Genomic DNA, 13,038 nt, shown 5'->3' with positions numbered 1-13,038 from the left:
GCTTAATTGAGCTCGTGGGCCTAAGTAAGATGCCCTTTCCAAGGGCTGGTGGAGATTCGATGGGTTGAATGGCCTCCTTCTGCACAGCAAATTCTATGATTCTACGACTGGGGGCTTTTTACAGTGACTTCATTGCAGTGTTAATGTAAGCCTACTTGTGACAATAAAGATTATTATTATTATTTCGTCAGCAAATAGGAAGGAAGTGGAGCAACGGATCGCTTCTTTCCTTTGAGCCATGTTCTAGTCCCAGTTGAGGACTTGGATGGCCAGTGAAGGGGTGATCAGGACCTGGCCAAACAGGTTGATTATGCCCACGGCCTGTAGTAAGAGTGGAAGAGTCGCCTGGTGGGCTGGCACCCCTCAAGCTTCTACTGACAGGATGGTGACCTGCTGCAGCAAAACCCGAGCTAAGGAAACATGTGCTTTAAACACTCCGATAAACACAAAATACTGCGGATGCTGGAAATCCAAAATAAAAACAGAAAATGCTGGTAGGACGCAGCAGGTCTGGCAACATTTCAAGTCTGTTTGACTTCTACAGAGAGGGAGAATTGTGATGGATTATACAATTGGAAAGGAGTTGGAGGAGGCGGAGAAGAATAGAATGTCAGGCATAGGTGGGAGCTAAGGAGACCTTGTCTGGTGTCCATGACATTTTTGTGATGACACGGTAGCACAGTGGTTAGCACTGTCACTTCACAACTCCAGGGTCCAGGTTCGGTTCCCGCTTGGGTCACTGTCTTGGGTGACTCTGTATGTGGAATCTGCATGGTCTCCCTGTGTCTGCGTGGGTTTCCTCTGGGTGCTCCGGTTTCCTCCCACAGTCGAAAGATGTGCAGGTTAGGTAGATTGGCCTTGCTAAATTGCCCTTGGTGTCCAGAAAAGGTTGGGTGGGATTACTGGGTTATGGGGATAGGGTGGAGGTGTGGGTGTAGGTAGGGTCCTCTTTCCAAGGGCAGTGCAGACTTGATGGGCTGAATGGTCTCCTTCTGCACTGTAAATTCTACCAGTGTTAATGGGAGCATTAAAGAAGGTGCTGATAGTGGCATAAAGGTAAGATAGCAGAATGTGTTAATAGGAGAACATAGGTCAGTGCTCAGTGAGAACACAACTAAAGAACGAGTGAGAGATATCCCAGTGGGGACTTGGGGCAGAGGTGGTAATTGCATTGGGACATGCCATTGGGCCATGCCAAGAAAACAAAATGGGGGTCAAGATGGAGGAGAATGTTTTCGGAGACAGTCAGGTGGCTTCGCCTTACCTAATGTTATTTTATTAGTGGGTGGCTGAGGGATCAAAATTCCATTTGGGGGCATATGGAGGCGGGCTCTTGTAGTTGTTCTAGCTTGGGGGCCTTGGGAATAGCCTCGCTTAAGTTTTCCCCTGCAAAATTTAGCCATGACCGGTACAGGCTTGGAGGGCCGAAGGGCCTGTTCCAATCTGGTAGCGGTGCATATGCTGAGGTTTTGGAGGCAGATTTTGAAATACATTTGGCACAACTCCAAATTGGCTCACACGTTACTTCGCCAACCAGCAATATTCAAAACCAGCTTATTCCAACTAGTCCTACCCCGATGCAAATCAATCAGAGATATTTTTAGTATTTAATACTTTGGAATTACCAGCATCAATGACATTTTCATTTCACAATAGCCCCAATGCTACATTCTTGAACAAAGTACTCAGCTGACATTTCAGAGCAGCGAGAATGTGACATTGCATTAAAAGATGGCACCTGATCCAGAACTGAATATAAAAGATCCCAACACATGATTACAAGAGGAGCAGGAGAATTTTCCCATTGCCTTGACCAATAATCCTGCCTGAGCTAACTCTTTGCAAAGCAGATTAACAAATTTCATTTATCTCTCACCTTTAACAGATTATAATATCCCAAGGCACTTCACACAAATGTTACCCAACAAAACTTGGCATTGAGCCAGATATTGGGCGTGGTGAGCAGAAACTTGGTCGAAGTGGTAGTTTTAAAGAGCATTTTACTAGAGGAGAGAGAAGTCATAGAATCATAGAATTTACAATGCAGACGGAGGCCATTCGGCCCATTGAGTCTGCACCGGCACTTGGAAAGAGCACCCTATCCAAGCCCACACCTCCACCCCACCCCACACCTCCACCCTATCCCGTAACCCAAACTAACATGTTTTGGACACTATGGGCAATTTATCATGGCCAATCCACCTAACTTGCACATCTTTGGACTGTGGGAGGAAACCGGAGCACCCGGAGGAAACCCACGCAGACATGGGGAGAACGTGCAGACTCCACACAGACAGTGACCCAAGCCGGGAATCGAGCCTGGGACCCTGGAGCGGTGAAGCAACTGTGCTAACCACTGTGTTATTGAGCCGCCTAAGGATGGAAATCCAGTGCTTAGGACCTAGGGCAGTTGAAGGTGGCAATAGTGGAGCATAATTGGTCATTTTTCTCCCTCATTTTTTGTGGGTCTTGTTGGTGGGTTTGCTGCCTTTGCTCAAAACTAGAAATTGCAATTCACTCATTGTTCGCGAACCACTTTCTGAGATGTCATGAGGTTGTGATCAAATGCCATATCCTACCCTCAGTTTACTCTCAAATCAAGTACGACATTCAAAATTCACAATATCTTTTCAATAATGCTCCTATTGTTTTAGTGCGTCCCAACTTGGCACTGACAAATCGTGTAAATCAACCTGTATAGAGCCGAGGAAAGGACCCGTTAACAATATCGGCATTATCACACTTTGTGAACTGGGCGGCCTGTCACACAGAAATAGGTCACTGCATATTTGAACAATGCCTAATAAACTAGAGGGAGAAAGAAACAATCGACAAACCGTATGACCGGTAGAGATCAGCCTATTGTATTTCACAAACTCTATCCGGCTTGCTAGCTAATTTGAAACTACTCCAACCAATCGTGTTGCACCCAGCAAGAGAATTTAAAGAGGAAGTTTTGGGACTCCACGTTTTGCAAGTCAACTAGTTAGGCTCACCTGTCCAAACCAGTGAGGCAGTTTTCCATCGGATTCTCCTAACACAGGGCCGGGGGGGAGGTAGAAAAACCAGGAATATAATCGCAGACCAGATTTGTTGTTGCCCCAGTCTTGTGGAATTTGGGCTATAATTTTATGTGGGATATCTTGTTGAAAAGATCTCCTTAATGTGACTATGAGGTGATTCAACCCAACCCTGAATTTATAACTATGTTAGTCACATTTAAAAACTGCTAATACTTAAAACACCCCTTCCTAACAGCACTGTGGATGTACCTACACCACACGGACTGCAGCAGTTCAAGAAGGCAGCTCACCATCACCTTAAGGGCAATTAGGGATGGGCAATAAATGCTGGCCGAGCCTGCGACACGCACATCCCAAAAATGAATTGGGGAAAAAAAAACAATTTTTGAGATTTTGCTCAGGTGCCTATTTTCAGCAATGAACTGATTTGTAGGCGGCCCGGTGGCACAGTGGTTAGCATTGCTGCATCACAGCGCCAGGGACCTGGGTTCAATTCCGGCCTTGGGCGACTGTCTGTGTGGAGTTTGCACTTACTCCCCATGTCTGAATGGGTTTCCTCACACAGTCCAAAGATGTGCAGGTGAGGTGGATTGACCTTGTTAAATTGTCCATTTGTGTCCAAACAAAGCAGGTTACATGCATAGGCCATGATGTTTATGGGGATAGGGCTGTGGAGTGAGCCTGGATGAAGTGCTCCTTCGGAGGGTTGGTGCAGACCTGATAGGTCAAATGGCCTCCTTCTACACTGTAAGGATTCTATAATGCTACTCATTTAAAAAATATATATTTGTTCATGGGATATGGAAGTTGTTGGCGGGGTCAGCATTTATTGCCCATCCCTAATTGCTTTTAAGACAGTGGATGGTGTACACTGCTGCCGGTATGTGCAGTAGTGAAAGTGTAAAGTGGTGGACTGGGTGCCAATCAAGCTGGCTGCTTTATTCTGGATGCTGTCATGCATTCTGTTGTTGTTGGAGTTGCACTCATCCAGGCAAGTAGAGATCAAATCTCCATGGCAAACAAATTACTCCTTACTTCTTCCTAAACTTAACAATCTTGGTTTAACACTGCATCAGGAGAGAAGAACTTGCATTCATATCGCACCTTTCGCGATTGCAACATCCCAAAGCAACTCACAACCATGAAAGTCCATCTGACAAAGAGTCATCCAGACTCGAAACGTTACATGCTGTCAGACCTGCTGCAATGGTTTGCGAAGTACATTTGAAGTTATTCTTATAATGGAGAGAAATCCAACAGCCAATTGTCGCACAGCAAGGTCACGCAAACCACAACGTGATAACAACCAGACAATCTGCTGTCAGTGATGTTGGGGTTTGCCGGGGCACAGCTCTTCTTTCATTAAGACCATGAACATATGCTTGGGAGGGCAGACAGCTTGATTCAAACACCTCATTGAAAAGACTGCCTCAGACAGTGCTGCACTGCCTCAGTACAACAATGTGCAAGCCCAGATTGCACGCTCTGGAGTGCAGTTGGCACCCACAGCTTTCTCATCCAATGGAATAAAAACACGGATTTTAAAAATAAAATAAAATCAATAAAATACGCCTAATTAATATTTTACAATTTAAATCTTAATTTTTAAACTCTACTTGCTTAACATTCATTTGTTTTTTTATTGCTCTCCCACAGCTAGTGTTAGTCCCATAACAGCCTTCCCCAACAGGCGCGGGAAGGTGGCGACTAGGGGCTTTTCACAGTAACTTCATTTGAAGCCGACTTGTGACAATAAACGATTTTCATTTCATTTTCATTTCATGAGGCACAGGGGGAGGTTCACAGTCTAAAGTTGCTGAACTCCAACGTTGAGTCCAGAAGGTTGCAACATGCCTAATGGCAAGTTGAGATGCTGCTCCGTCTGTTTGCATTGAGCTTCACTGGAACATTGCAGCAAGCCAAGGATGGACATGTGAGCATCAGAGCAAGATTCTGAGTTGAAGTGGCAGGTGACCAGAAGGTCAGGGTCATGTTTGCGGACTGAGCAAAGGTGTTTGACAAAACGTTCACCCAGTCTGCACGTGCATGATCCCAAACTTCCTGTTGCTTGCCATTTCAATTCCGCACATTTAGGCTGTGAACGTCCCCCTCCATCTTCTTTTTTGAAAATATTTTTAATGGTAAAAACAAATGTTTCATTATTACAAAATAAATCCATCCTAACCAACAAATATATACAGGTACAGTACATGAATAACTTCAGAAATTTACAACTCCACTAACCCCCCTCCCATGCCCTGATAACTTATTATAAACTAATAACCCCCCCCCCCCCATCCGTTGATGGTGACTAGCTCTTTGAAAAAGGAAATGAATGGCTGCCACCTCGAGTAGAACCCTTCGACCAACACTATCATGTCGTCTGGCTTTGTAGTTGAATAATGTTTCTCGTATCTTTAGTAATAATCTCTTGCTCTTAATTCCTTAATTTTTCTCCCCCCCCACCCCCTGGGATGACTTTCATAGAATTTTACAGTACAGAAGGAGGCCATTCGGCCCATCGAGTCTGCACCGGCTCCTGGAAAGAGCACCCTACCCAAGGTTAACACCTCCACCCTATCCCCATAACCCAGTAACCCCAGGGCAGCACGGTGGCCTAGTGGTTAGCACAACCGCCTCACGGCGCTGAGGTCCCAGGTTCGATCCCGGCTCTGGGTCACTGTTCGTGTGGAGTTTGCACATTCTCCCCGTGTCTGCGTGGGTTTCGCCCCCACAACCCAAAAATGTGCAGAGTAGGTGGATTGGCCACGCTAAATTGCCCCCTTAATTGGAAAAAATAATTGGCTAATCTAAATTTATTTTTTAAAAAACCCAGTAACCCCACCCAACACTAAGGGCAATTTTGGACACTAAGGGCAATTTATCATACCGTGGGCAGCACGGTAGCATGGTGGTTAGCATAAATGCTTCACAGCTCCAGGGTCCCAGGTTCGATTCCCGGCTGGGTCACTGTCTGTGCGGAGTCTGCACGTCCTCCCCGTGTGTGCGTGGGTTTCCTCCGGGTGCTCCGGTTTCCTCCCACAGTCCAAAGATGTGTGGGTTAGGTGGATTGGCCATGCTAAATTGCCCGTAGTGTCCTAAAAAAAAGTAAGGTTAAGGGGGGGGTTGTTGGGTTACGGGTATAGGGTGGATACGTGGGTTTGAGTAGGGTGATCATTGCTCGGCACAACATTGAGGGCCGAAGGGCCTGTTCTGTGCTGTACTGTTCTATGTTCTATGTTCTATGTTCTAATCCACCTAACCTGCACATCTTTGGACTGTGGGAGGAAACCGGAGCACCCGGAAGAAACCCACGCACACACGGGGAGGATGTGCAGACTCCACACAGACAGTGACCCAAGCCGGAATCGAACCTGGGACTCTGGAGCTGTGAAGCGATTGTGCTATCCACAATGCTACCGTGCTGCCCATGTCAGATGACTCTCGGGTGTCAAACATGGTTTATTTGTGGAACACTCCCTCAGAAGTCAGAAAGTCATGGGATCAAGCCCCAGTCAAGAGATGAGCTTGCAATCTAGATTGACACGTCAATGCCAAACTTAAAGAGTATGTCGCTGTCACCGGTGCAACCCTGGCCTTCTGAGGATGTAAAAGATCGTGGTGATGTGGCACTATTGGAACAGGGGCATTCTCTTGTCTCCTGACCAACGCTTATTTCTGAATCAACAACTGAAAACAAATTATCACATTGCAGTTTGACTCTTCTGCATGCGAATAGGCCGCTGAGGATTGTGATCAAACAAAATTTTGCACTTGTGGCATGTGAGATATGAGGTCAGATGACCGAAATCTTGGTGAGAAAGGTGTTTTGTCATAGAATCCCCACTGTGCAGAAGGAGGCCATTTGGCCCATCAAGTCTGCACCAACCCGCTTCGAAAGAACACCCTACCCAGGCCCACTCCCCCCCCCCCCCCACCCCCCCCCCCCCACCCCAAAATCCCACCTATCATGCACATCTTTGGACACTAAGGGGCAATTTTAGCATGGCCAACCCACCTAACCTGCAAATCTTTGGACTATGGGAGGAAACCAGAGCACCTGGTGGAAACCCATACCGACACGGGTGTATGTGCAAACTCAACATCCAGAGTCACCCAAGGCTGGAATTGAACCCGGATTCCTGGCGCTGTGAGGCAGCACCAACAGGCTGCCCCTATGTGAAGCAACCGAAAGGAGAATAGAAAGGTGGAGATAATTAGGGGAGGCCATTCCAGAGTTTGGAACATTGGTGACTGAAGGCAAAGTTGCCTATGGTGGAGTGATTATAACTTGAGTTATTTAAGAGACCAGAATTGGAAGAGATGGATTCTCCCCCCGCATCCGCCCGGCGACCGGAGAATCCCACCCGAGGTCAATGTTCACTTCTCGCCTGTGGCAATCTTGCGGCGGGTGGGGTGGAAGAATCCAGCCTTGTATCTCAAGAGTTTAAGGGCTGGAGGGGGGATGTGAAAATTTGAAAATGGAGGCTTCACTCTGAATCTGATGTAATTCAAAGAGTGATGGACAAAAAGGACTTGGTGCAAGTTAGGGCTCGAGGAGGAGAGTTCTGGATGAGCTTAAGGTTTTGGAGGGTTGAGTGTGGTGGATCAGCACAGAGAGGGCAAGTGTATTCGAGTCCAGCTCTAAGAAAAGCATGGATGGGTTTGTCAGCAGCGGACGAGCTGGAGCAGGATTGATGCTGGGTGACATTACGGAGCTGAAAATAGACTTTTGTGATGGTGCAGACATGTGGCAAGAAGACCATCTCAAGGTCTAATTGTGAATGATCTGAATGAGCCTCAGTCGTCAGGAAGAGGGTTTGAATCGTTGGCTCGAGGTTAGATTGTTATTGTTGTCTGGGCCAAAGACAATGGCTTTGATCGTCACAATACTTAGTGAGTGGAAATTTCTACTCATACCTGACCGGACATTGGACAAGCAGTCTTGTAATTTAGAAGCCATGGAAGGGTAGAGAGGGGTGAGTGAAGTAAAGTTGGAGACTAACTTTGAGAGCCAGCATGTGGATGAGAAATAAGAAAAAGCCAACAATAGATCCTTGGGTAGACCAGAGATAATAGGAGCGTTAAGAGAAAATATCAATGATTTTGACTGCGATTGGACAGATAAAAATGGAAGCAGGTGTGTAGCTGGTGAAAATGAAGCGGTTCTGGACGAGGGTGTTGGGGACAACCATGTCAGAGGCTGCAGGAACAGTACAATGGGTAAGAGGTGGTGCAATGGTACAGGATGTAATTTGTAACTTTGATCAGAGCAGTGTTGCAGGAGTGGAAACATGAACACTGAACGCGGCCGGAGATTCCCGCCCATAATCTCTTCCAATTCTGATCTCTTGGCCAACCCGATTTTTAATCACTCCCCCACGGGCAACTTTGCCTCATATCTGACCTCGTATTTCACATGACTGTACGAACACTAATGGGAAAAATTTTGTCAGTCAGGTTGATGCACCCTTTAGTTTCAGTTCTGTTGTGACTGGGTGAAACCCTGTATAATTCAGCCAGATCTGCAGGATACCTGCTGGAGTGCCTGTCACATGAGATTACACAATAATGCAAATACACTTTGGTGCAGTCAGCAATGGGCTAGTCACCAGGGAAACACACTCACAGGGGCAGGAGCGACAAGAAAATTTGATTTTGGCAATGCCTGACACTGTATTCCGACCAGAATAGGAGGGTGAACTGACTCCTCCCTTTGTACCACTCCCGGGTTGGTTATAATGGAGTTGAATTTTACAATGCGATCGGCCAATTCAATGTGTAGACTTAGCTGTGTGTAGCTTGCCTGGTTTCTTAAATTAGTAAGAGCTAGTTTTAATGCTAAAACCCACTCAGGCAATATGTCCAACTAACCAAAAACAACACACTCTCCACCACCAACCCCCTCAACTCCCCCACAAAACATGTAAAACATTAATACAAGTCTGCAAGAGTGTCAGATCTTCACTTGCTCAAGTTTTTAAAAAGTCACTTTTGTAGTTGCTGCGATCCTTGGGTTTCTCACTGGAGCAATTGTGGCTGGTTGATTCTCGTTTCTTGTGGAGATAGTGATGTTCATTCGGAATCCCCCTTTAAGAACTTTGTTTGCAGCAGTGAGATCTTCTGGTGGGTTTTCAAATCAAAACAACTCTGCTTTAGATGAGAGAGGTTTCAGAGAAAGAGAAATGGAGGGGGGTAAGGCTGTTGCCCTGGTGACGGTCTCTGATTTGTTTGTTCAAATCCAATTGGTTTACACCAAAGAGCTGGAACACGTGACATCTCTTGCGTTTCAATCTGAGCTTTTCTGCTGGTCTCCAAGAGCTCTGTAGACTCTCTGTATCAAGAAAGTAGCTTCTGTCCTTCACAAATGTAACACAGCTACGACTTCCGGTGGCGGCTATGAAGGAGTAAGTCGCACATTTGGTGGCTCCCGCTCGTGTCGGACTTTTGGATCATTTTTCCCAATTTTTTCTTTTACCGGACTTGATTGGAAAACTCGATGACAGAGGCAATTGGATACTGGATTCCCACATCAGTGCATGGAGAGGAGGACTAGAAGTGCTCGCAAAGGCAGAAACAGATGGACAGAGAAGGTTTGGGCTGAAGCTGCAGAGGCGGGACTGCCTATATATGCCCCAGCGTCCGCTCCTTCAGACCCTTCTGGGAACCCAGCGATTCACCTGATTAAAGAGTGAATTGTGCGGCTGGAGCTTAGATTGGATGCCCAAGATCGGGCGATCCAGAAAGTAGAGAAGGCGCTGGCTGAGCAGGAGGAACATCAAACTGCGGTGGAGCTGGAGGTGGAGATGCTGAGAGACCAGCAGAAAAGGCCCCTGGAGAAGATGAAAGACCGAGAGAATAGGTCCCGCCGGCAGAACTTGAGAATCGTTGGGTTCCCGGAAGGGTCCGAAGGAGCGGACGCTGGGACATATATAGTGGGCATGTTTGAGAAACTGCTGGGGGATGGGGCATTCTCCCGAACCTTGGAGGTGGACAGGGCTCACAGAGCACTCGCCAGGAAGCCTCGAATGGGAGACCCCCCCCCTCCAAGGGCAATCGTGGTGAGATTTCACAGGTATTTGGATAAGGACCGTATTTTACAGTGGGCCAAGCAAACACGGAGCTGCAAATGGGAGAACAGTATCAGGCCCTGAGTACGGAGGTGGCCAAGAGAAGAGCGGGGTACAACCAGATCAGGTCGACCCTTTTTAAGAAAAAGGTGAAGCTCGGACTGCTGTATCCGGCCCGTCTCTGCGTATGAGGAGCAACATTTTTATTTCGAGTCACCTGAGGAAGCGCTGGATTTCCCGAAAAGGGAAGGACTGGTGGCTGACTAAGAACTTTTGAACTTTGCTGCAATGTTCATGTATAATTTTCTTGTTTTTACGTTTTGTGGACGCTATTTGTAATGCCTTCTGTATTGATTTGGGGCCAGTTGGAGAGCTGAGTGAGTTAAAGTTTACATTTGCACTGTAGGGGGATGGAGATGTGTATGTTCAGATGCTGGATCTCTTGCTTGATCTTTTATTTGTTTAGAGTTTTTTCTGTTGGGCAATTGTGTTGGGATTGTTTGTCATTTGAATATGTGTGTATTGGGGGGGGGGGAACAATAGGTGGGAGAATGTCTGGCGCCAAGGGTTGAGGCCACCAAGCCAGCTGGGTGGACTAGCTCACAGAAGCGTTGTGGGGGTGAGCAGATGTTAGGCTTATCAAAGGGGTCGATTTACATTGTGCTGTTACTTGGGGGCGGGGGGGGGGAATGTTCTGCTGACGAGGGAGGGACTGTTGCTGAGGGACAGAGAGGCTGCCAGGGGGCGGGCCAGTGGTGGCGCTGGGCGCGGGCTGGAGACTGGCCCAAGCAAGGTGATGGCTGATCGGCAAAGGGGGGGGGGGGGCGATGAGCCCCCCAACTAGGCTGATCACCTGGAATGTACGAGGGCTAAATGGGCCGATCAAAAGGCACACGTGTTCGTGCATTTGAGAGGACTGAAGGCGGACGTGGTAATGCTGCAGGAGACGGACCTTAGAGTAGCTGACCAGATTAGCTTAAGGAAAGGTTGGGTCGGACAGGTATTTCACTCGGGACTGGACTTGAAGACTAGAGAGGTCACGGTCCTGATCAACAAGCGAGTGGTATTTGAGACGGGAAGAATAGTTTTGGATGTGGGAGGCCGGTACATTATGGTCAGTGGGAAATTGGAGGGGGTGCAGGTGGTACTACTAAATGTGTATGCGCCAAATTGGGACGATGTGGAGTTTATAAAGAGGATGCTGGGGAAGATACCAGACCTGGAGTCGCACAGGTTGGTCATGGGAGGGGACTTCAACACAGTTATTGACCCTGGATTGGACCGGCCAAGCTCAAAAACGGGCAGGGTGACAGCAATGGCAAAGGAACTAAAAGGGTTCATGGAGCAGATAGGGGGGGGGGGGGGGGGGGGGGGGGGGTGATACATAGAGATTTGGGGCAGCCGAGGGTGAGGAGTTCTCCTTCTACTCACACGTGCATAAAGTGTGCTCCCGGATCGATTTCTTTATTCTGAGCAGGGCCTTACTGACGGGGGTGGTGGACATGGGGTACTCGGCGATCACAATCTCAGACCATGCTCCGCACTGGGTTAGCCTACAGATTAGTAAAGACAGTAACCAGCGCCCGCACTGGAGGTTAGACGTGGGTCTTCTGGCTGACAAAGAGGTTTGCGGGCAGCTGAGGAAATTTATTCAGAACTACCTGGAAGTCAACGACACCAGGGAAATTTTGGCAGCGGTGGTCTGGGAAGCATTGAAGGTGGTGGTTAGAGGGGAGCTGATCTCGGTACGGGCCCCTAGGGAGAAGGAAGACAGGGCAGAGATGGACCGACTGGTAAAGAGAATACTACAGGTCGACAGGAGGTATGCAGAGACCCCAGAGGTAGAACGTTTGAGGGAACGGCGGAGGCTACAGGTGGAGTTCGGCTTGTTAACCACAGGGAGGGTGGTTCAGCAGCTGAGAAAGGCGAGGGAGGCGATTTATGAGCATGGAGAGAAGGCCAGCAGAATGTTTGCACAGCAGCTTAGAAAGAGGGAGGCAGCCAGGGAGACAGGGAAAGTAAATGACGGAGAAGGGAACCTGGTTGGAGACTCAGCAGGGCTAAATAAGGCATTTAAGGAGTTTTACAGTAGGCTGTATGCGTCGGAACCCCCAACGGGGCCGGAGGGGATGAGGCACTTTCTAGCGGGCCTGAATTTCCCGAAGGTGGATGGGAAGCTGGTAGAAAGGCTGGGGGCCCCATCGGGATGGAAGAGATAGCGGAGGGGCCGAAGGCCATGCAGTCGGGTAAAGCCCCGGGGCCGGATGGGTACCCAGTGGAGTTTTATAAAAAGTTCTCTGGGATATTGGGGCCAGTGTTGATGAGGATGTTCAATGAGGCAAGGGAGAGAGGGGTGCTGCCTCCGATGATGTCAGAGGCCATGATTTCGCTGATCCTGAAGCGGGACAAGGACCCGGAACTGTCTGGGTACTACAGGCCGATATCCCTGTTGAATGTGGACGCCAAACTGATGGCCAAAATTTTGTCCTCTAGGATTGAGGATTGCGTTCCGGATGTTATTGAGGAGGACCAGATGTGAAGGCAGTTGGTGGCCAATGTAAGAAGGCTACTAAACGTGATCATGATGCCCCCGGAAGGTAGTGAGGTGGAGGTAGTGGTCACAATGGACGCAGAGAAGGCCTTTAATCGAGTAGAATGGGAATATCTGTGGGAGGTACTGGGGCGGTTCGGATTTGGGCGGGGCTTTATTGACTGGGTAAGGTTGCTGTATCAGGCTCGACGAATAGGCCAACATCGGACTATTTTAGCCTGCATCAGTGGATGAGACAGGGGTGCCCCCTCTCCCCACTGTTGTTCGCATTAGCCATAGAGTCGCTGGCAATTGCACTGAGAGCCTCAAGGGGCTGGAAGTGGCTAGTTTGGGGATTTTGCTTTCAGTCTTGACCAAGGAGACACTATCCAAACCGGAAGCAGTGTTGAGCTAT

The 13,038-nt window shown here is 48.2% G+C and overlaps 1 protein-coding gene across 3 annotated transcripts in view; it reads left to right on the top strand.

The window, feature by feature from the left end:
* sgms2a (sphingomyelin synthase 2a) overlaps positions 1 to 13,038 on the top strand; it is a 98,207-nt gene that overhangs the window by 23,889 nt on the left and 61,280 nt on the right. The gene's annotated exons all lie outside the window — the stretch shown is intronic.

This window comes from Scyliorhinus canicula, chromosome 3 (assembly GCF_902713615.1).
Source record: "Scyliorhinus canicula chromosome 3, sScyCan1.1, whole genome shotgun sequence".
NCBI lineage: Eukaryota > Metazoa > Chordata > Chondrichthyes > Carcharhiniformes > Scyliorhinidae > Scyliorhinus > Scyliorhinus canicula.
Note: the sequence above shows the minus strand (reverse complement) of the source record. Positions and strands in the feature narration are given on the sequence as shown.